This window comes from Ixodes scapularis, unplaced genomic scaffold (genome assembly GCF_016920785.2).
Source record: "Ixodes scapularis isolate PalLabHiFi unplaced genomic scaffold, ASM1692078v2 PGA_scaffold1__304_contigs__length_218370807, whole genome shotgun sequence".
Classification (NCBI taxonomy): Eukaryota; Metazoa; Arthropoda; class Arachnida; order Ixodida; family Ixodidae; genus Ixodes; species Ixodes scapularis.
Genome location: NW_024609846.1, coordinates 121,006,795 through 121,029,009, shown reverse-complemented (window position 1 = coordinate 121,029,009; position 22,215 = coordinate 121,006,795). Strand labels below are relative to the sequence as shown.

The 22,215-nt window shown below is 49.1% G+C and overlaps 1 protein-coding gene across 2 annotated transcripts in view; it reads right to left on the bottom strand.

The window, feature by feature from the left end:
• Nucleotides 1–18,310, bottom strand: part of LOC8030507 (transducin-like enhancer protein 4) — a 73,114-nt gene extending 54,804 nt beyond the window's left edge. For both annotated transcript variants that reach the window (XM_042290912.1, XM_042290913.1), the window contains exon 1: nucleotides 18,215–18,310. The gene's annotated coding sequence lies outside the window, so the exon portion shown is untranslated. The remainder of the gene's footprint in view (nucleotides 1–18,214) is intronic.
• Nucleotides 18,311–22,215: the final 3,905 nt, after the last annotated feature.

Sequence of the window (22,215 nt, the reverse complement as noted above, 5' to 3'; positions counted from 1 at the left end):
TTTATTTACCTGCGAGACCGGGAATGTCTAAAACACCACCCTTCTTAAAATGGGGAAAAAAAAAACTAAAACGTTATTTGAACATTTACCGTATTCCCATAAAAATACTGGTCCCCCTCCATGGTGCTACACTGGATCAGTAACTCTTTGTGCATCCAGACGATCAAAATTTGTTGCAGGCCACGTAATATAGTCCGATTTGTAATAAATAAGTTCCGCTTTATTCTTCCTGCTCATGAATGATGAGCGAAGATGCCTGGTCTGCTTTCAAAACATCACCCGCAAGCTCGAAATCTCTGAAAATAAGAAGAAGTCAGAGGACAGGTGCCCGATAAAAACTGCCCAGCATAGGAAAAAAAAAAAAAAAAAAAGACATGCCCACATACTTTATTCGTTGCGTATCCAATGTTTTTTTGTTTTTTTTTAACCGGTCGTAAAGATGCACGACGGGGTCATTTTCATATAGTGACAGGACGGACATATACGCAATATACAGGGTGTTTCATAGAACGCAGGCCAAATCGCTCCTGCGATAACTACTCATCGCAACAAAAAAAGGTTTGTGGCGTTCTGGTCCTGGGCCAGGGGCCCATTTAGGAAAATTATTGAAGTCCGGGACAATTAAGTTAATTATTTTTGCGTAATTAACTTTTTTATATTGTGTTTAAGGGCGCGCTTTAAATTAGGAAATTGCTGAGCATCATCGAAAAATACTAATTCAACAAATTGCAGAACGATAGAAGGCACGCGAAGCATTTTACAGCTTTCTGAAAAACCACACAAAATCGACGGGTTTTTAAGTTTCGGTTTGCTATCGGAGCGCATCTCAGCCCCGGCGGCACCGCGCTCCGTGGAGAGATAGTGCAACCAACCTTTGCTGCGCTGTCATCGCGCTACGCAGCAGAGGCTGCTTGCGAAAATGGAGACAGCGGGAAGCAAGGCAGAGGGTGAGCGCAGGCGCAGAAGCTTACTGGAAAAAGGTCCATTTCCGCGCACGCGCACTTCAGCCGAATTTTGAGCAACTTTGCGATGGAAGTCCGAAAAAGCCGAACCTGGTACGGAGTAGTCTTCTTCACTTCACTTCAAGCCATCGGAGCTGCTTTACCGCTTTACACGCGCGGGGAGGATGGAAGGGAGAGAGAAGGGGCCCTCTCTCCTTTTGGTGCGGAAACAAAGACACAAAGACGCAGCAGCTATCTTCTGGAAGCGACGATGCGTTCCATTCTGTGGCTGCGCGTTCAACAGTTGCTCTGGCCGGCGGCCAACGGCTGCGCAGCGTCGGCCAAGAAAAGGGCCGCGTCGGGATAAAGACCCAACAAGTACACGATAGAAGAGACAAAGAACGAAAAAAAAAAAGAGGAAGAAATGAATTCGAGATTCTACACGACAAGCAAGAGAAGCGGGAGGGGTAAGTGGGCGTAAAAAAATAAGGACACGCAAAGAGGCAAAGTGATAAAGCGATCGCGAAAAGAAAGAAAGAGGGAGATGGCGACGCTGAGAGAGCAGGCTCGAATTAGCACCTGTTATCACCTCGCGTCGTCGATTCTCGGCGCTTCGCCAACCCGCTCGCGAAAGAGAAACGCCGTCGCTAGAAGCCGAGAAACGGCTGTATCAAGTATTTGGGCAAACTGTTCAATCGCAAAAAAAAAAAAAAAAAAAAAAAAAAAAAAAAACTGGGAGCTAATTGAGTTAACCGAGCTCATTTTGTATGGGGCGCTTTGCCCGGTTTGTATTCCACAGTGCTCTGTGTTAACACAAGGCTCGTGAACTGAATCCTTTACTTACCCTACCTACCCCGAACGAGCGCGTGGCGCAGATTGGAAACGACGACGCTGCGTTAGAGCTTGGCTGGAACTCGAGCCCTAGCCGAATGTTGTCGCAGACATAACCTATGCAAGCCTCACTCATGAGGGCCCTCGCGCACCCTCATCTTCACGGGTGAGGTGAGGCTGAGTGAGCTTCTCAACCCCGAAATGCATGAGTGTGAGGGTGAGTGAGGAGCGTGAGGTCGTGAGGGACGTGAGGACCGTGAGTGCGTGAGGTTCAGTGAGGGTGAGGGAAGTGCTGAAGATGAGCGTGACTGTGAGGGTGAGTGTAGCGGTGAGGGCGAATGAGGGGCTGAGGTAGGTGAGGGCGACCTAAATGCCGACCTCTGGTCGCAGCAGCACGAAGAAATAATTTACGTTGTCTCCAGCATGGTCTGTCCCCAGTTTCTGTATAGTTCTCAACTCACCCGCTAGGGGCGCGACGGTGCACTGACGTCACTCTGGCTAGGTGGCGCAAGCGACCCCCCCCCCCCCCCCCCCCTAAAAGGGTTCATTCGTATCCATCCATTCATTCGTCAGTCACATCGTCGTTCATTGTAATATCTTTGCTCCTTAGCGCGTACCGCTTTTCGAAACGATCGATTTTTTTTTCCTCGGCACGGACAAATAGGACTGACCACCGGCATGGCGCGACGACGTCAGGTGCAAGCCGCGTGTAGACAGAAAGACGGCCAGACGGAAAAATAAATTAGCGTCCTTCGGTGATGGACGCAGACGATGTCCGCCCACGCGTTCACCGATAACCGGTCGCAAGAGACAGGCGATCACGCCTCACGACTTTTACAGATCGCCCGCGACCACGCGCGCCTCGCACGTCACGTCGCTTAAACCGGCAACTGTGTAGCGAGGGCGGCCCGCGCTTTAGCCACCGCTTGTCGCGAACGACAACGTGCGATCGATCGGTGGGCGACGATCGAAGGTAGATATCGTTCCAATCGATCCGTGTGCGCGAGGCTCGTCGAGAGTGCAGAAGAAAGAGTAACCAAAGAAAAGTCGAACGCAGCGCCTCGCATATCTAGTCCGTTCCAGCCGCAGAGGGCGCTGCAAGCCACCACAGCCAATCAAATACCGTCTGGGTGTCACGTGACGCGCATGCGCAAAACAACTTTTTTTTCGGCGGAACGAGTGTAGTCGGATGATACGTTCATATCGCTAGATTGGATGATGAGGCGTTAGCGTCCGCTGCGGTCGGTTGTAACGTTTAAACATAGTGCAGACCGCTAAGTGTCTTCGTTTGCCCGGGATACGAACGCCAAGCTTTCAGTAATAGGCGTCTCGGTCACGAGGGGGCGACAATCAGGATCTGCCGTTTTGTAATCTCTTCCAAAGAGCCCCACCCGTTGTCTGCACAGCTCCGATGTGTGTACACACTCACTCAAGTGGTCACGTGGCACCGCGGCTACCGGGAGCTCGATAAAACTAATCTCGCGGCCCCCGAATGGAACGAAAGGTCGATATAAAGAAAGAAAACACAAATGTAACAACCTCTTTAAACAAAAAAAAAAAAAAAAGAAGAAAGGAGGAGAAGGCGGGGGGGAGGGGGGTTAGGAATAACCGAATTTCATTTTCATGCCAGCGACAATCTATAATAGGACAGGAGAATGACAGGCTCGCACCACCCCGTACGTGTTTCGAGTACTGAGAACATGGGTTCATCTGTATCAGTCGTGCTCGAGTCGAAAGAAGTCTCAGAGCTGAAAGACGTGTCACAGCGTGGCTGAGATTCGCCTGAAATCTCTCGATAGTCAGGGTTCGCTGGAACCTTATCTAAGCTTAGAATCCTCCAAATACTACGCCACACCCCTCAGTTTTTTTTTTGTTTTTTTTAATTGGACAAGATGTATAAATAGGACCATTGGCTACAATGCCACACCTGCAATCCTTTCTTTCTTTTCTTTTTTTTCCTTTATTATATATATTTGAATTGGACGAGATACATAGAACCATCGGCCCCAACAATATTGGTGCGCCAATCTACAGAACGGTGGCCTCTTCCTGCAGGCTGCAATACATTTCAGGTCCGCATCGAAAGCCTCCCTCGGCATTCCAGATAGCCTTGACTCATTGATGGCAAACTTCATTAAACGAAAAAAAAAGCATACGAAATATACTATGGTAGTAACCATTGCCACGAGTGAGCGTCACTAACAGACAGAGGACATCATTTTAAGTCTAACCTGCCGGAAGTCACTATCAACTATAGTACAAAATAAAATATTTTCATTTTTTTTTTTTTTTTTTGGATAGAAGGGTTTAAAACACAAAATAAAACACGCTCACTTTCACGGCCGCACTCAGCATCAGTCCTTCACTACACTCACTAACCCATGAGCACAAACTCACGGATACCAGTAAGCTGATTTTGTACGCCTTGTGAGACACTGAGTTCGAGAAACAGCAACAGCAACTACGTGCTCGTCTTCAAAAAAAGAAAAAAAGAGCTTGTCAAGGGACACAAACAAAGGAAAAAAAATTAAGCGCAAATTTGTAAAAAGCTTTTCCAAAATTCTTTTTTTTTTCTGGTTTTGGGAAAGGGGGGGGGGGGGTCATTTTTAGACTGTTTTAATTTTTTTTTTTATGTATTCGCACCGAAAACATACATAAATGACTCACACAAAAATCACTCAATGGATAATACGCCGCACACATCACCCAGACAGAGAGGTAAGAAATAATGTAGAATTTCAACTCAAAAACCGTAATAAAAAAAAAATAAAAAAAAAGGACGGCTCTTTGCGAAATATTACTAATTTCCTCCTTTATGCAGAGAATTAAAATATATGTAGGTACATTTTAGATAAAGTATATCTTATCAATACGTACACGCTTCAAATGCCAAGAGCATCGCTTCTCCCGACAACCAAATCTGTGAGAACTACTTCGCGTGACGTATAAACAGTGCGCAAAACGTTTTTCTTTTTTTCCCTGGGATGAAAACGAGTATAGCCGACTAGACACATATGACAATAATAATAATAATAAAAAAGAAAAGGATGCAATCTTTGCAGATATTTTTGTTTCTTTCACCGGCAGTTCGAGGCGGTATAAATAGACTCGCAGACGTCCTGCGGCGCGAGTCGACGCTCATTGTATGAGCGACGAGGGATTGTTTCCCCGAACGCCCCCAAGGAGAAAGACCACAAAGAAAGAGACGATCAGCAGCCGCGTTGACAACTAAACGGGCTCCTTCCTAAAATACAACGGGCTGGCAAATGATGAATGCGACCCAGGGCTTTCGACCTTCCTCTCCTCCTCAGTGTCTCCGGCCCACGGCGTCGTGCAGCCCAGCGGCTCCCCATCGGCACGCCGCAAGGGTCGCCATAGCAACAGCTCGACGCCAGCAGTCTTAACGCAGTCAAACGCAGGTGTCTGAACCGACCTTTACCCGCAAGTAAGCACGCGTGCCTGAAAAGACGAGACGGGAAAAAACCAAGCGAGCATCGGTTACACCCGGTAGATGTTTGCGAGTGCGGCCCACTGATCTGCTGGATCGCGCCTCCCCGCTTCGAGCCCATTACGTGACCTGCTAGAGTTGCTGTATATGCTACCTAGTGACTGCGGCCACCGGTCGGCCACCGTTACCACATCTCCTGAAGCGTTCTCAAGGCTGCAGTCACGTGACCTTTGCCTCTGTGGTCACGTGACTTACAAATGGTAACCATGGTAACTGTCTAGGCTTGACAGCGCCACAGCGAATGTGGTAAGATGGCCGACGGTGGCAGCATTTGCGGAGCGGGGAAGCGCGATCCAGCAATTGTCATAGAGGTCAGTAGTGCGGCATGTGGGTGCCGCCATATTGTTGCTGGCGCGTGTAGTGCGTTTTGGTTACAGAGCGTTTCCAACTGCTCGATCGGGGGTCACGTGGGTTTATGGGTCGCGTTCGCAATACGAGCGGCAAGGAGGAGACGAAAGCGTTCATCGTCCGCGAGCGTCTCCGCAAGCTTTCTTCTTCGCCCACCCATGGGCGTCCGCCATTAAATTGGAAACGCTCTTCGTGATTCGAGTTGCTCCCTCTCTCAACGTTCGTGCAGAGATTTTAAAGCAAAATTTTAGATTTTTTTTTCCGAAAATTTTAAGTGCACCAGAAAAAAAAAAATTGGGTAAAAAAAAAGTTGGCGTTGACACGGAAACGCGTGGATGGGATTGAAGCGCCCTCTGAAACGGGCGTCTGTTGCATGACGCCAGTATGACGGCGATTTACGCGGGTGTTTGACGCTTCGCAACAAAAACTGCGAGGTACAATCCTAGCCCGATTAAAATTGTCCGATGTGTTTTTCGTGCACGGAGCAGCTGCTCCTTCCACCACCAGCTGCCCTTCAGGAGCAAAAACAAAGCATTTTGGTCAGAGTCTGATGACAATGCATCTATACTCCGTCTCATCCTGCAATGGACTAAAAAAGCCCAATGCAACTGGTCCGCCGGGTCCAATCACGAGCCTGTTAGATACCTCGTGGTATATTTGCTCCGTCGTACGTATCAGAGCGCCAAGACGTGTCGTGCGGAGACGAGTTTTTTCGTCTGCTTATCGAGCCCTCGCGGCGGCTCCGTCTGCTGCTGAAGACTATATATACTGAAGGGATTAAATACCGTCTGGAAGCGATGGGGCGAAGAGAACCCATGATCGGAACCAGTGGCCACTAAGAAATAAAGATGAATCGTGTCGGGTGTTCGACACGGGAGCGTATGTACGGACCACGTACGGAATCCAATATTTGCGTTTTACGTACGCAAAGATTGGATTGGATTGTTACGGCTAAGGCGAAACGACTTTATGTCAGTGTTGCCTGCGACCGAGCCCTCCAACTTCTCCAAACAGTTGACATATTTACAAAATATGGCCATGTATGTTTATGAAACTAAATACCATGTACCTTTACCTCACCAATATAAAATAGCGCGCTATCACATCAGAGAACCACACGCGTAACATTAATGCTCTTCGTACTCTGCGTATCGGAATTTCTCTCGCGCACTCTTTCGCAATGCGGAAGGAAGCTTCTCTGAGGTAGTGCTTCGCCCACCAGTCTTCGGGCCCTCGTCCATCGTATGGTGAGACGGAGTATCGCGGCAAATTATGCCGCCATGTCGGTTTGTCAAGGCAAGCAACCGGGCGAGCGTTTTTCTTCCGCGATATTGCTGCGCGCCCCTTCATGCATCGCCGCCGCTCAGAGAAGCGAAGTGTATCCCCTTCTATGTAAATCTAAAAAAAGAAGCCTTTTGTTATTATTATTATTATTTGCATTTCAGAGTTTGTGACGTGTTTCCGCGTAAGCGCCCCCGTAAGCGAACATTTCACACGGCAGTATTTCGCAAAAGCACGTTAAATTCCGGTTTTGGAAGGAATACAAGGTGCATTGCAAGAAGATTTAAAGGGGCACTCAAGTGGATTTTGAGGTTGTCTATCTAGAATGATTACTCATACTACAAGCTCTAATAGGCACGCAAAAGAAAAAAAAAATATATTACGTTTATATCAGGCCGATTTTTCTATAAAAAAAATAAAAAAAAAGAAACTAATCAAAGATAGTTTTAAGCCCGTCGGACGGCGTTTTCAAATAATTGCTGCATTACGTCCCCTCACCCAAATATTTTAAGTCTTGTCAAAATATAATGCACAACGCGTGTGAAAAAAAAAAAAAAAAAAAAAAAAAAAAGTAATGTTCGGAATCTTGACGCTATTATCTATTTTCATTGCTAAAATTTTATGGAGGTGGTGGGGACCAAATCATGGCGAGATTTGGCACACGAAAGAATAAACAAATAGGACGGAGTACAGATCATGACATCTTTCAACTAGCAACAGCAAGAATAAAACAGAATCCCCTTTTCCAAAGGCATCTACAAATCGTGGAATGAGAGGGATAAAAAATGTTGAATGAAAGGGAAATGCCAGACGGGAAAAGAGAAAAACTAAAATATGCAAATTTTTTTGTTTGAAAATGAGATGAAAAGCCTAAAAACACGGCATCACGTCGGTGGGTGAAGCATCCTGGAAAGTTCTGGTTTAAAAGGGCCATGAAACGACATCGGGTCTAAATGTTCATGACTTTGCAGAGGCGTACTGGTCCTGGTCTGGCCTAAGTATACTCGCACGGACCGCCACTGACTCAGAAGCTTCTTGGTCGCGGTGAAATTGCGGGAATAAAAGGGGACTATTTCTTTCAGTCTTGCCTTGGCAAAGCTTAATGACGTTAATTGTGGGACTGAAACCACAGTGTCTCACGACAGTCGAGCGCGGCTCATGGATTGGACGCAAGAACTGCGTGAGCACTCGACTTCGGCTCTGTAAAGGTGTATCCACACGACGGACCGGGCCGCGGACCGATTGATCACGTGATGCGCGGTCCGCGGGCCGCCCGGCTGCAATGAGCATCCCCACGGGGGACCAAAAGAGCAGACGACAGAGTGAACGGGCCGGTCAAACCCTCGACCCCACAGCTCCGCCAAACGCATGCAGCGAGCTGCTTTGAGGCTATTTGTAAGGAGCCAAGATGGAGGTTGAACGAAACAGACGTTTGGCCGCGGTGGCCCTGGCGTTGAATATTGAGGACGAGGACGATGTAAGGGAACCGAAAAAGGCATGGGGACATCTTTAGATGATTATTTGGGTAGTCGTCGCGACTATTGTCCCACGGAGCGGGGAATTGCTCCATGAGCGCGATGAAGTAAAAAGTTGCATCGTCGCACAACAAAAGGCTCGTCTTCTTCGTCTTCCACAGTTGGCGCCAAAAGAAAACGACTTTGGATTTGAATTCCAATCCAAACGACAAAAGTCAGCTTGTTGCCAGACTTAGCGCTTCAATTATACTAAAAACGCCGCGGTCCGCCGCCAAGGTCCGGGCGAGAAAAGTCGCTTGGCATTTCTCACAAGCGCGGGCCGCGGACCGCCGGCGGACCTCAAAAACCGGTGACGTAAGATCACATGATGCGCGGCCCGCGGACCAAAAGAGCAATTTGGTCCGTCGTGTGGATACACCTTAACAAGCAATGCCTCGGCGGACACTCGGGTACACACTTAACATCATAACACCCTTGTGGGTGTAAATGGCTTGTCCTATAACTAACACCCATTTGGGTGTAGCAAAACGCCCTAAACAAAGGGCGTTATTCCTAACGCCCCTAAAATAGGGTGTTTTTCCCTAACACCCTTAAAGGACGGCGTTATTCCGAACACCTTTCAATTAGAGTGTGATTCCACTGTACACCTTTTTATTATGGCGTTATGTCTGCGCAGTACGCCCTCTAAATTGTGTGTATCACCGCCAGAAAGGGAAATAAAAAAGACACGATTACCAACACCCAAAAGAGTGCACGAGAAAATGACTGCAAATGCCTGGTTCACTTTTTATTTTTTAATCAAGGTTCTAACAGGTTCTACAAAATTCTCTATAGACGATTGCAAGCAGGTCATCTGGCCGCAGCCATGTCTCTGCTTATGCGGGCAAGTGCGTGCAATTACAAGCGTGCCAAAGGGCAAAACTACGTTCACACGCACGACATCAAACTTGGCGAAGGCAAGACTGAAAGAAATAGTTCTCTTTTATCCTCGCAATTCCACCACGACCGAGACGCTTCTAAACCAGTGGCGGTCCGTGCGTGTAAGGTCATGAGTATTTCAACCGGACATTGCTTCATAACCCCTTCAAATTGTACAACCGAAGGCCCTAGTTGAATCTCCAACTGTACTTTTCTTGTGACGTTTATGCTTCCTTGCACTGGTGACGTGGACAAAACTGACAAGCTTGCAAAGACGGTACGACCAGGAGTTGCTTGGGACGCAAGCGGCAGTTCATGTTTGTAAACCATAAAATGGTCGATTGAAACGGAAGCAGGGAGGCTATGTTCGACAAATGTTTCGTTACTCCTAAAAATAAACGGAAGTGGCGGAAGTGACGATATCGCGTTTGATTGGTTAGAGGTTCAAATGACGAAAGTTACCTATTTTCGCCTTTTGACCTTCCAACCAATCAAACGCGATATCGTCGCTTCCGTCACTTCCTTTTCTTTTCAGGAGAAATGAAACATTTGTTGAACATAGCCCCTTTGGACTACTATCAGAAGCGTGCTTGCAGAGTACTTACAAATAAAACAGCGATCTCATGTAATCCGTGATAGATGCATAATCCGATTCGGGCAGCACAGAACTATCCACAAACACAATGTCGAGGATGAAGCGGCCTCTCACATTCAGCGGAAGTTTCGCGGTCGCCGATGAGCACCTCTCTGTCGTGATAGATGCGTAATCCGATTCGGGCAGCACAAAACAACGCAAACACAATGCCGAGGTTGAAGGCGGTCGATCACATTCAACGGAAGTCTCGCGGCCGCCGATGAGCAGCTCTTTGTCGAAATGCGTCCAACAAATACAGCACAATAATTCCATGGACTCCGACGAAATAAACGATCATTTCTGAAAACTTGGCATGGATGTATTCCGGCCGTTCACGACGAAAAGTCACGGCTGCGACTTAACCGCACGAAAAACAGGAATACACTGACGGGCGCCCCCCTTTTTGTAAACCGAACCTACGTGGCCCCTACAACTCATCATAACTTGGCATACGGCAAAGACTACGGCCCCAGTAGCCCATCAGCGCGGCAGAGCGAATCACGTGACAAATTTTCGTCCAAGCGTCCTTGCCCTACGGAGAGCGATCATGTGTTTTGCGCCACCCCTCTGATTTGCTAGAAGTGGCCTTCGCACTCGCTCACAGCAACACGAAGACACAAAAGAAGGTTTCGAGGCTTATCAGAAGACGAGGTCAAAGGGGGTTGGACAAAGCCGCTAATCTCCCTCTGCTGCTTTGTATTGCCACCTGCCCTGCCCAGGGAAGGTCGCGAAATCGGACTCGCTAGGGCTTGCTTTGCGTAGTACAACCTTGAGCGTCTCAAACGGCCACTCCTGTAGACGCGCATGATCTGGTACGGACCGCGAGATCACAAGATAAATACGAAAAAACATTTTTAACGCCGCTGAAGACGCGGTGTCACGTGTACCAAAGAAAAACCGAAAAAAAAAGCGTCGGAAAGCTAGATATTTTGGTGTCATTACGCAGAGATAAGAGTCGCGTCCCTGGGGGCGTCATTAATCCGGCACTTTCGATTGTCTTGCGACATTGTTTCTTCAGAGCTACACTCCAAAATAAAGTATCAGTGAAGGTGCTATAAGTAGTGCGAAACCCAGTCAGGTGAGTTTGTAATATCCGAAATGAGGGCGCCACAGTTTGTTCAAGTCTTCAGCTTAAAAAGTCTTTCTCAGGTTAAAAGTAAGCAGATTCTATTTCACTTAATCTTGCTTTGTATTGTTTTTTAACGTCGGATTTTAGACAGTCAAGAAATAGAAATACCTCGCCGGCATAGCCGATTCACACAGGACACTCTTGACAGTCAACCAAAAACGGCGCCACGTACGGTATGTCAGGATAGCGTCGGCGCGACCCATCCCATTTTTCAGATATTGGCTAGACCAGGGGTGGCCAAACCGCGGCTCGCGAGCCGCATCCGGCTCTTTGCTGGTCCAAGTGCGGCTCGCGGATCCCTCGTAAGGGACCCCCCCCCCCCCCTTTCCCGCATTTCCCCAGGAAAAAAAAGAAGGAATTTCAGGCAGAATGAAGTACGGCTCGCGGTTTGCCAGCTTTGTACCGTCATACGTACTGTCGTACAGCCTTGTGCACTCATACATACAGACAGACTCTGAACAAAATTTAAACTTGCCGCCCCCCCCCCCCCCCCTTGTGGTTCTTAAAAGTTACGTGGTTCTGTTTGCGGCTCTTAGGCCTGGTCGGCCTGGCCACCCCTGGGCTAGACCAAAATAATATCGGCACAATCTTTCCGATTTAATTCCATAGCAGCGCAATAGTGTGTGCTGCCTAGGTTGTATATTTACACGTCTTCATTCTTTTTTTTTTTGCGAGCGGAGATGTTTTTTTTTTTTTATAATCAAGGTTGAACCGATAAAACTGATGCACGCCCGAAACGTAATTTTAGGCTCGTGTCGGACGAAGAGTCTCTAGCACTTCCTAATCATACGCGACTCCGTGTGGCGATTAATTATACTCGATGTTTGTACCGCCGTACATCAACAACAGTTTCACCAAAGCAATAAATATGAACGGCCAAGAAATCATGGGTGTATTTGACAGCATCACCATTACGCCCGTTTCACACCGTGTGGATGAAGGGCGTAAAATTCGCCCATACACCCTTTCTACACGATTTCAGACACCATCGCTGCAAGTGGGGCGTAAAGAGGGCGTGTAAAGGGCGTAAAACGTCAGCACACCCTTTTTACACCAACCGATATTCAGAAATCGTGTAAAAAGTGTGTAAAAAGGGTGTTTTTCCTAACCTACACCCTTCCTACACCCTTTTTACACGATTATGGGTGTTAGAATGTTTAGTGTGTAGTAGTGGCTGGTGGCCAACCACTGGGGTAATGAGAATAGCCGAACTCTAACAGTGCCTGAAGCTCAGCCCCACCCCTGCCTGTTTCGATCTGGATGAGCACACACTTAAAATTTTAACACCCTTATTGGTGTAAATGGCTTGTCCTATGGGGAGCACCCTTAATCGTGTAACAGAACACCCTAGGAAATGGGTGTAAGTCTTAACACCTTAACACTTAACACTTAACAAGGGGTGTGATTTTCGGACACCCTAAAAAAGGGGTGTGATATGCTCACACCCTAGAATAAAGGTGTTTGTTCTAACACCCTTAGACATGGGTGTGATTTCTAACGCCCTAAAAAGGGGTGTGATTAATGTCTAACACCCTAAAAAGGGGTGTTACTTTCTAACCCCCCCCCCCCCCCCCCCCCCGGTAATGTCCAACTCTCAGAAATTCCTGGGGAGAACCCTGCTTGCGACATTTATTCTTTCTAGCACTGGTGACGTAAGCAAAACTCGACCGGCTTGGAAAGGCGGAACGACGGGACGTTACTTGGGACGCAAGCGGCAGTTCATGTTTTTAAGCATGCTTGCAAAGTACTTACAAATAAGAGAGCGATCTCATGTAATCCGTGATAGATGCATAATCCGAATCGGGCAACACAGAACAATTCGCAAACACAATGCCGGGGATGAAAACGGTCGCTCACATTCAACGGAAGCCTCGCGGTCACCGATGAGCAGCCCTCTGTCGCGATAGATGCACAATCCGATTCGGGCAGCACGAAACACCGCAAACACAATATCGAGGAGGAAGGCGGTCGATCACATTCAACGGAAGTCTCGCGTCCGCCGATGAGCAGCTCTTTGTCGAAACTCGTCCAACAAACACAGCACAATAATTCCATAGACTCCGACGAAATAAATGGCCAATAGATGAAAAAATTGGCATAGATGTATTCCGGCCGTTCACAACGAAAAACCACGGTCGCGAAATGGAACTCGTCAGGACCTCCTTGCACGAAAAAGAGAACACTGACGGACGCTTTTTGGAAACCGGATTCCCGTGGTCCCTACAACTCACCATAAACTGGCAAACGGCGAAGGCTATGACCCCAGTAAGCCATCAGCGCGTCAGAGCGAGTCGGGTGACAAATGTTCGTCCAAGCGTTTTTGTCCTACGGAGAGCGGTCACGTGTTTCGTTCCACACCTCTGATTCACTAGAAGCGGCCTTCGCACTCGCTCACAGCCACACGGACACAAAAGAAAGTGGGGAGGCTTATCAGAAGAAGAGGTCAAAGGGGGGTGGACAAAGCTGCTAATCTCCCTCTGCTGCCTCCTGGGGTGCACAGGGAGGGTCGCCTTGCATGTGGGACCTTGAAGTTGTTGTTGTTCGAGTGGCGGTTCCCTTTCGAAAAGTGTAGAGCCGGGGAGTGGCTTATGCATTCTGGGTAGAACTCGTTGATCGTAGTCTTGTTTATGCGTTTGAATTCCTTCTTTCTCTTTCCTTTTTTCTTCATGTGCTTGGAAGTGTATTTATTGGTCAGGTGAGTTTGTGCTACACAAGAAAAGGCGCCACTGTTTGTTCCAAGCTTCAGCGCAGTTAAAAAGAAAATGAATAAAAATATTAAGCAAAGCGGAATTTGCTCGCTTTTTTCCCGAGAAAGACTTCACGGGCTAAAAGCAAGCAGATTCCGTTTTGGCTAATCTTTTTTATTTTTAACGTCGTATTTTAGGCGGCAAAGAAATAGAAATACCTCTCCGGCATAGCCGATTCACGCAGGATACTCTCAACACTCAACTAAAAACGGCGTCGCGTACGTTATGTCAGGATATCGTTGGCGCGACTCATCCCATTCGTTAAATTTTGGCTAAACCAAAATGGTGTGGGCACAATCTTTTCGAATAGATCCAATATCGGCGACATACGGTGTGTTGCCTGGGCTGTATATTTACACGTCTTCGGTCACCTTTTGCGAGCGGAGGTGATTTTTTAAATCGAAGTTGAACTGGTAAAACTGATGCACGCGCGACACGTAATTTTCGGCTCCTCTCGGACGAAGAGTTCGATCGGAGTTACAAAAAACATTCTCTAGCACTTCCTAATCATACGCGCCTTTGTGTGGCGATTAATTATATTCGATGTTGGTACTGCCGTACCTCCGCAACCGTTTCATCAAAGCAATAAACATGAACGGTTATAAAATCATGGGTGTAATCGACAGTATCAACATTACGCCTGTCTCACACCGTGTGAATGAAAAGTGTGTGGACGTCCGTTAACCACTTGACCGGGGACCAAAGCATAAACCACTGCTCATCGTCATTTGCGCCGGGTGTTCGGGCAAAAACCGGTAGGAATAAATGGCCTCTCCTCTGGCGTGAAGAAAAACGGCGTCGATGACAATGATATTGACCGAACAAAGGGGAAAGCGGATTTGTGTAAGATTAATGTGACGCGCATTCTTGCACGTTCTCGTTGATGTCCTGAAGTTTTGACGGGACGCCGGACCGATGCATCGCTACATAATTCCAAGCAATTTGAGCTACGTCTTGGTATTGCACAAAGTATAAAATCCACCGCTTAAAGCGCATATTAGATAAAAATTCGAGCTTGCTGATGCAGGCGACATTTTTTTTCCGACTCACTCCATAGCTAGCTCCTCGATTTGGGGCACATACTGCTATACCGCGATGACGATCAATCGATGTCACGATGTCTTTACCGGTTCCTCTCGTAGACAAGGGTTTCTTCGACGTGATTAACTCCGACCCCTTGAAATCATATAAGTCCATCACACCCTTTCTACACGTTATGAACGGGGGGTGTTGCGACGAGTGCCTACACCCTTCTAACACGATTTCCTGAGCATATTCCAAATTGTGGGTGTGATAGGGGTGTAAGAGGGGTGTGTGTAGGGTGTAAGCCTTCTCGTACACCCCTGTTACACCCACCAATACTCGAAATCGTGTAAAAAGGGTGTAGGAAGGGTGTAGGAAGGGTGTTGGTTAAAACAAACACCCTTTTAACACGATTTTGGGTGTTAAAATATTTACTGTGCATCGTACCGGCGTGCGGTCGTGTATCACTACTGCGTGGTGCACGTTAAAAACCCCAGGCTAGCGGTTGTACTGCACTGGCTAAATTGCTCACCTACAGCTGGGAGACACTCGAGCTTCCAGTCCGGCCGTGGCTCAGCACGCGTTTTCTACTTTGCCGATCCCAGCGCGTGGCTATGTCACCAGGCTACGTGGCTGTTTGTTCTTGCTTCGAGTTGAGGGGATGAACGATGCTCATATTTCTCGAATTTATTTACCGAGTGCCATTGCGTACAAAGATAAAACGAGGCAAGTTTATTCGGTTAACATTAGGGAATGATTCTGAATAGTATTTAGCAAAAGTAAAAAAAAAAGTGAAAGCCGTTTACAACTTCCTGTAACGCCGAATCGGAGCGCAGCTCTTGAGGAGGAGGAGTGGAGGGTATATTCCTCCTCCTCCCTCGTGATCATGCCTGCTAGTCCTCCTCCCCTCCTGCTCCCCCTCCCTCTCCTTTACCCCTCCCCCGAGGTCACGTGACCCCCCGGACCATACTAGACAATGAGGGGAGGAGGAGGAGGGGGAGGAGGAGGAGGGCAGAGGTCCGGGGGGGTCACGTGACCTCGAGGGGACGGGATCACATGACTTTGGGCGGGCCGTCACGTGACCGGCGGGGGGAGGGGAGTCACCCCCCGGGGTCACGTGACCTTGGCGGGGGAGGAGGAGGAGCGGAGGAGGAGGAGGAGGAGGAGGGGCGACGCCGACGCCAACGCCGACGCCGCACAGGCTGGAAACGGGTCATGTGACCCCCTCCCCCCGAGGTCACGTGACCCGCCCGGACCACCCTATTGAAAAAACCAGCTTAAGCTGGTCCCAGCTTCAAGCTGGGTTATTGCCCCAGCATGCCCAGCTTGGCATGCTGGTCATGCTGGTTGATCTGGTCATACTGGTCATGATGGTTGATCTGGTCCCAGCTTCAAGCTGGGTTATTGCCCCAGCATGCCCAGTTTGGCATGCTGGTCATGCTGTTAAACTGGTCATGCTGGTGAACTTCCCAACCAGTTTAACCTGTTTAAATTAATACACAGAATAAAAAAGCCAAGCTCGTCAGAAAAGCCAACTCGGCATCCAATTTATTATTTTCGTACTTGCGGCAGCCTCACATGAACTCAAATGCTACACATCCTCGGCGCTGACACAGTACTAACCGACGCACAGATTCTCGGTGCAAATTGTCTACAATGTTAATAAAACCAGATTGCTTATCTCTCAACACGAAAAAAATACTAGACACAGGCCAAAAACAGGCAATAGCAGACGAAAATACTACACGGACGAGAGAAGCGAACCTGGGTCCCGCCAGCGATGGGGGCGAAGCGGCAACTTGCGTGGTCGGCAGAGGCGAGGAAATCCGTGTGGCTTGGATGGCATTGGCGATACTCCTCGGCACCGCCGTCATTCTTGGGCACACACACGTTCGAAGACACGAAGCGACGCCGCAGTCGGGACGTCTGACATCTTCCCGCACTGAACGGACTGCCGCTCGCTGTCTTCTCAAAACCCGCTTCGCTTGCACCGTCGTTCAACTAGTCTCCAAACAACGCGCACACAGCCGTCCCTTCGATCTGCCCTCTGCCCAAGCTATCCAAACGCGTCTTCGAATCTCCGTTTCTACCACTCTCTCTCTCTCTCTCTCTTTTCTCGCACACAAAGGTAGCTTGCAGCGCGCCTGACGCGCCCGGTGGTCTACCAAAAACGAGAGGACAAAGAACAGGACGTGGCCTCGTTCCAGCAGCCGACCTTGTCGCGCGCGCTCCCAGCAATGCCAGTTCGGCTATCTCTAGCCGACCTTGGCGTGCGCGCTCCCAGCATGACCAGCTTGACCACCACGATTATTATTTCGACCAGATTCACCAGCTTGTCTCCCAGCATGACCAGCTCGTCTCCCAGCTTGACCACATTGGCTCCATGGAAAACCAGTTTGACCAGTTAAGACCAGACTGGCTCCCAGCTACACCAGATTGAATCTAAAACCAGATTCGAGTGATACCATGCTGGTTTTTACTTAGACCAGACTGACCAGCTTAAATTCCAGCTTGCCCAGCTTAAACCAGCTTGATTGCCAGCTAAACCAGTTTAATTACCACATTGACCAGTTTGACCACCTTGATTACCAGCTTGACCACCTTAATTACCAGCTTGACCAGTTTGATTTTCATGCTGGTTTTTCCAATAGGGCATACTACACAATGAGGGGAGGAGGAGGAGAAGGAGGGGGAGGAGGAGGAGGGGAAGGAGGAGGAGGAAAGGAGGAGGAGAGGGAGGGGCGCGGTTACGCCGACGGCGACGCCGACGGCGACGCCGACGCCGCTCAGGCTGGAAACGGGCCCCTAAGAGCTGCGCTCTAAAAAAAAAAAAAATCGTTTCGTGGCTCTTTTAATTAAGAAATTCAACTTCTGTTTTCGTCAGTGAGAGTGAACCAGCAGAAATATTGACGCACACCGCACCCATAACAAATATCTCGATGATTTATTTTCCGAACCTACTCTTGTGCCCCACTAGAATTCTGGTATCGCGAAAGCAAGGTGTGCAGTTATCACACGTGCGGCCATGAACAGCGATGGGGTGAAAGGGCTCATCGGAGGGGCCTATCCTGCTTTTCTTAACCTGCAAAACCACTGGCGATTTTCATCGCGACCTATTTTCACGGCTTCGTCACTAAACCACCAGGCGCCGTGAATATCCGATTCGCTCGAGGAGGCCGGCGAGCGAACCTGCCACTACAGCTTTCTGTTGTATCCGATAGGTGGCGCCCATCTCGCCGTAGTCGTGGCTAGGTGGCGTAAGCTACCGCCCGATCCAAAGGGCTCAGCCGGATATATCTACCCATCCATCCATCGCTAATAATGCACGGGCTTTGGTTCTAGGACGGTGCTGGCAAAAACTCGCCGGTGGTCCTCTCACCTGTGGTACTGCGCCTGGAGGAAGCCGAACTCCTCCTTGATGCGGTCGCAGGACTCCGTGACGGTGAACTTGAACGGCTGGCCCGGCTGCGCAGGGGGTCCCTGCGCGGGTGGGGAGTCGGGACATCCATGTCAGTACGTCTCGTTCCGCAACTGCTCTCACTAACGAAGTGTGTCGGCTTTTAACACTGGCACTCGTGCAGGCCCTCAACGCTGAACCCAAGCCGTGGCTCCTGCAGCCGTCCCCCGACGCTATAAAGGTTTGGAGAACGGCAACGTAGAACCCGAGCCGTCCTTCCCATTTTCCGGACAGGGATACGCCAAACATGAAAAGTCTGCCTGGCGGTATTTCCTCCCAAAAAAGTTTGAAAACGACTGGTGGATACTGCAACATCAAGTGTTATTTGATAATAATAACAAAAATACTGAAGCGTTTGGCGTCTTCAACATTTCCAGCGCACCTGGCGGTTACCGTGTTACTAGGTGTACGAACTCGCAGCGAAATCGTCTCATCGGAAAAGAGTCAAAATAACAGCCAACATTTTTTTTTTTAAACATGACTAAATTTTTGTTGCCCTCCAAAAAAAAAAAAAAAAAAATCCTAAATCTTTAAAGGGCAACTCCGGTCGAAAACGAAAGAAACTAAATAACTGATATCGCTTCAGTGGCACGAAGCATAAATCACAGCCGAAATATTACGTCAAAGCGAAGCCGCGTACTTTGAACTAATTTTTAAAGATGCGATCAGCTGTTCTTTAGCGGGTGGCGAGAGGTTTAGTCGAGGAGCACTGGGTGACGCGTACCCGCAGCACCCCGTGACGTCACGTCGCAGTAGAGCTGCGGTTGCTGCCGCACGCTGTTACGCAACACCACAGTGACGTCACGGCGCGGCCGTAAAGCCGATGATCACACTGCCCGAGCTGAAAACAGACCTAATCCTGGAAGCATTCAGTATACAGCAACTCATGTTTACAAACAAACTGGAGCGCCCCTAGCGGACGCCACCGGCGCCGCGCATGCGCGATGGGGGTGCGTGCAAGAAGCTCGCCGTCGCCCATAAACAAACCACTAGAATGCGATGTTGTCGGCGTCGGTGTGAGTCCCTCTGCCCTTTTTCGCGTTCGAATGGGTGATTCTACGTCCTCCTGGCAATGTCTGACTACTTGAGCGGCCTCAGCGAATTTAACGAGGCTTGTTACACCGCAAAACTTCGCGCGAATAATGTGACATGCGGCGATTCATTCCGCGTGGACGCCGCAGTATGTACCCTAAAACTTGATTCACATGATGAAATTTCGCTCGCAATGTTCGGTTCCGACGTCACTCAGGCTGCAAAAGCGTGAACCGTAGCTGAGATGACCGACGTCGATACTGAAAATCTGAAGCAGAATCGGACCAAGTGAATCAGGCATAACAAGGCGGTGATGGTCACTGGTAAAAATGATCAACATACCCTTGTATGTACTGTTTACATGCAGCCCGCTTACCGACCTTCAAACTTAAAGTCTTTTGAGGCCTGCACTTACTTCTTGTCGCAAGTACCGGGCCCACGTTCGGTCTACGGGCCGGTGTCGTCTAAAAGAGCAGACGACAGTTCGAACGATCAGGCGGCCGTTTGAACTTGAAGACGCACTGAACGTAGTCCGCAGGTGGTACGCACAACTTGACGGTTTTTCGGCGTTCATGTTGGAACAAAACAAATAAACCTGACGACCACAAGTACCGTGGTCCGACGGCGTCTGGTTTTCCCTTTTCACGGCACATATCCACGTTCTCGGACGAACCGAGCACATGAAAACTGACCTTCAAACCTTTCTCGACCCTTTTGGTACAGCCCCAGTCGTGGCATTTTGACGAGAAGGCAGATTTTTGTCTGGTTGCGTTCAAAACAACGCAGAAATACACGTCTCACATGGGGCCTTCCGCCTACAGTCCCAGACCGGAAGTGCGCCCGACGCGCCACCACCGCGCCGTGACGTAACAGAGAAGCAGTCATAGCTTCTTGGCGGAATGTCCCTGCCTGGACAATGCAGCGGAAGACTCGTTAGACCAGTCAGACGTCTATCTTCCGCCAGGGGTTCACGCTCTCGCCCCTAACCACGCCCAAAAAGCGGAGTCAGGTGATGAAAGGGTACGGCGAGCGCGTAGCTCCCACCGCACTGTCAGCTGAAGCGCGGTCCAAACCAAGCCGCAAAAGGGGCCCGAAAAAATAAAGCAAACGGAACTTTTCTTTTAATATATATAACTACTTTCTGTTTACCCTTTTATTTGTGTATTTTAACCCTAACGGCCCTTTCGGGCATTACATCAGGGGAACGTCATACAAAGATTCGTACAACTGCACCAAGTACAACTGAGCCCAGAAGCGTGCGGCAGTGTATGGACGAGGAAGGGCAGCTCGCCGGGACGTCGGAGACGGAAAGGTTCAGAGTGAAAGGAAAAAACGCGCATGATGGGCGGGAGAGGGAGACAAGGCACCCTTTGTGGCATTTATGACTGGCTTCCAGGGGGAGAATGCAACCAAAGCAACTGCTTCCTAATCCTCCCTTTGTCCTTGTGTTGGGTTCCCAAAAAGAGTGTAGCGCCTCCCCCTCCCCTCCCCCCTCCCCCCTACCCCCGCCCCGCTCAAGGTTTGCAAGGAGGGTACCCCGCCTTGCTCTGCTTGGCCGAGAGCGCTCTCCTGCGCTTTGCGGGTCTCTCGGGGAGTTTTCGTAGATCGTTTTCGCCGTCCCGCAAGGCCCTCCGCAATCCACTACGATAGCGGGAACTCCACAGTCAAGGCTATCGGCGCGCAGGCGCAGTAGCGACTTCTTCGTTGCGGAACGCTTAGCGGAGGGGGTAGCGCGGTCTACGAAAACTCCCTATTTTCAACTTCAGACCGCAAAACGTCAGTTCACGTGACCGCTCACGGAGGCGAGGGTTTTTAACGCTCTCCGATGCTAGGAAAACCCTCGCCCCCCCAAGGTCATTCCGGCAGTCCGCACGTCGGATCGGACGGTTTCGTCGTACATGTGTTTCAGGGATGAACAGAGCATGGTTACCGGAAAGGTCGACATCGCACGACGAACGATGAACGAGGACGACGCTAAATAAATAATGCATGGCTCTAAAAATAGACAAACACACGTGCTTGTTCTCACGAGTTTCATTGAAAGGATAAGCACCGGACGAGCGGGCCATCGGAATTAAATTTTTCGCGAGGTGACCATTTGGTAAATTTCCTTCGAGTGAAGGTATTTTGTTTGCTTTCAACCACGGAGCCTTCCTAAACCGCGCTTTCAACGAATCATGCAGAAAAAAAAAAAAAAAAAAAAGGAAGAGATGCATAAAGAAAACTACACTACAGGAACAAACATATCAAATATACCTTTGGCGGCCGTTCACGCTTAGCAAGATACCCGCATCGGCGCTTCGATACACCTAAATACAAAAAAAAAAGTATATACATATATAAATTTACCTGAAGGTGAAAGGTCCGCAAAAATGCACTCCTTTCTTTGGGGGAATTCGGATCAAGTGTGAAGAAGGAAAGAACACTTTTTAGTAACACGCGCGCTTCTGGCGCATAATATCCCATATTAGCGAGAGCGGCGGTTACAGCCGTGAATTTGTACGCGACAACCACCGCCGCCGCGAGAGTGGCCGGTTCGACGCGCACGGCTAGGCACGTCAACTGAGCTCCTTTAATCACAATCATCATCGCCTCGACTCTTCGGAACCGACGCACCGAAGGCGACGATTGCCTGTTCGCGCCATGACGATGACGGGGCAGCCTACAAAGCGCCCAACCCATTCATTACAGCGGAACGCGTCGAAATCACATAAAACAAAGTGGCTACAGTGCTGCTGCGACTGTTGTGTTTCCCGGCTCATAACGCCGGCGGGTTGCCCTCGAAATAACGGGTCTAGTTTCTCAAATGGACAGCCCTTCTTTTCCCACACCCTTACCACGACTGGTCGACATCTGCGCATACGTGTATCAAATCTTAGCAGTCGTTATTT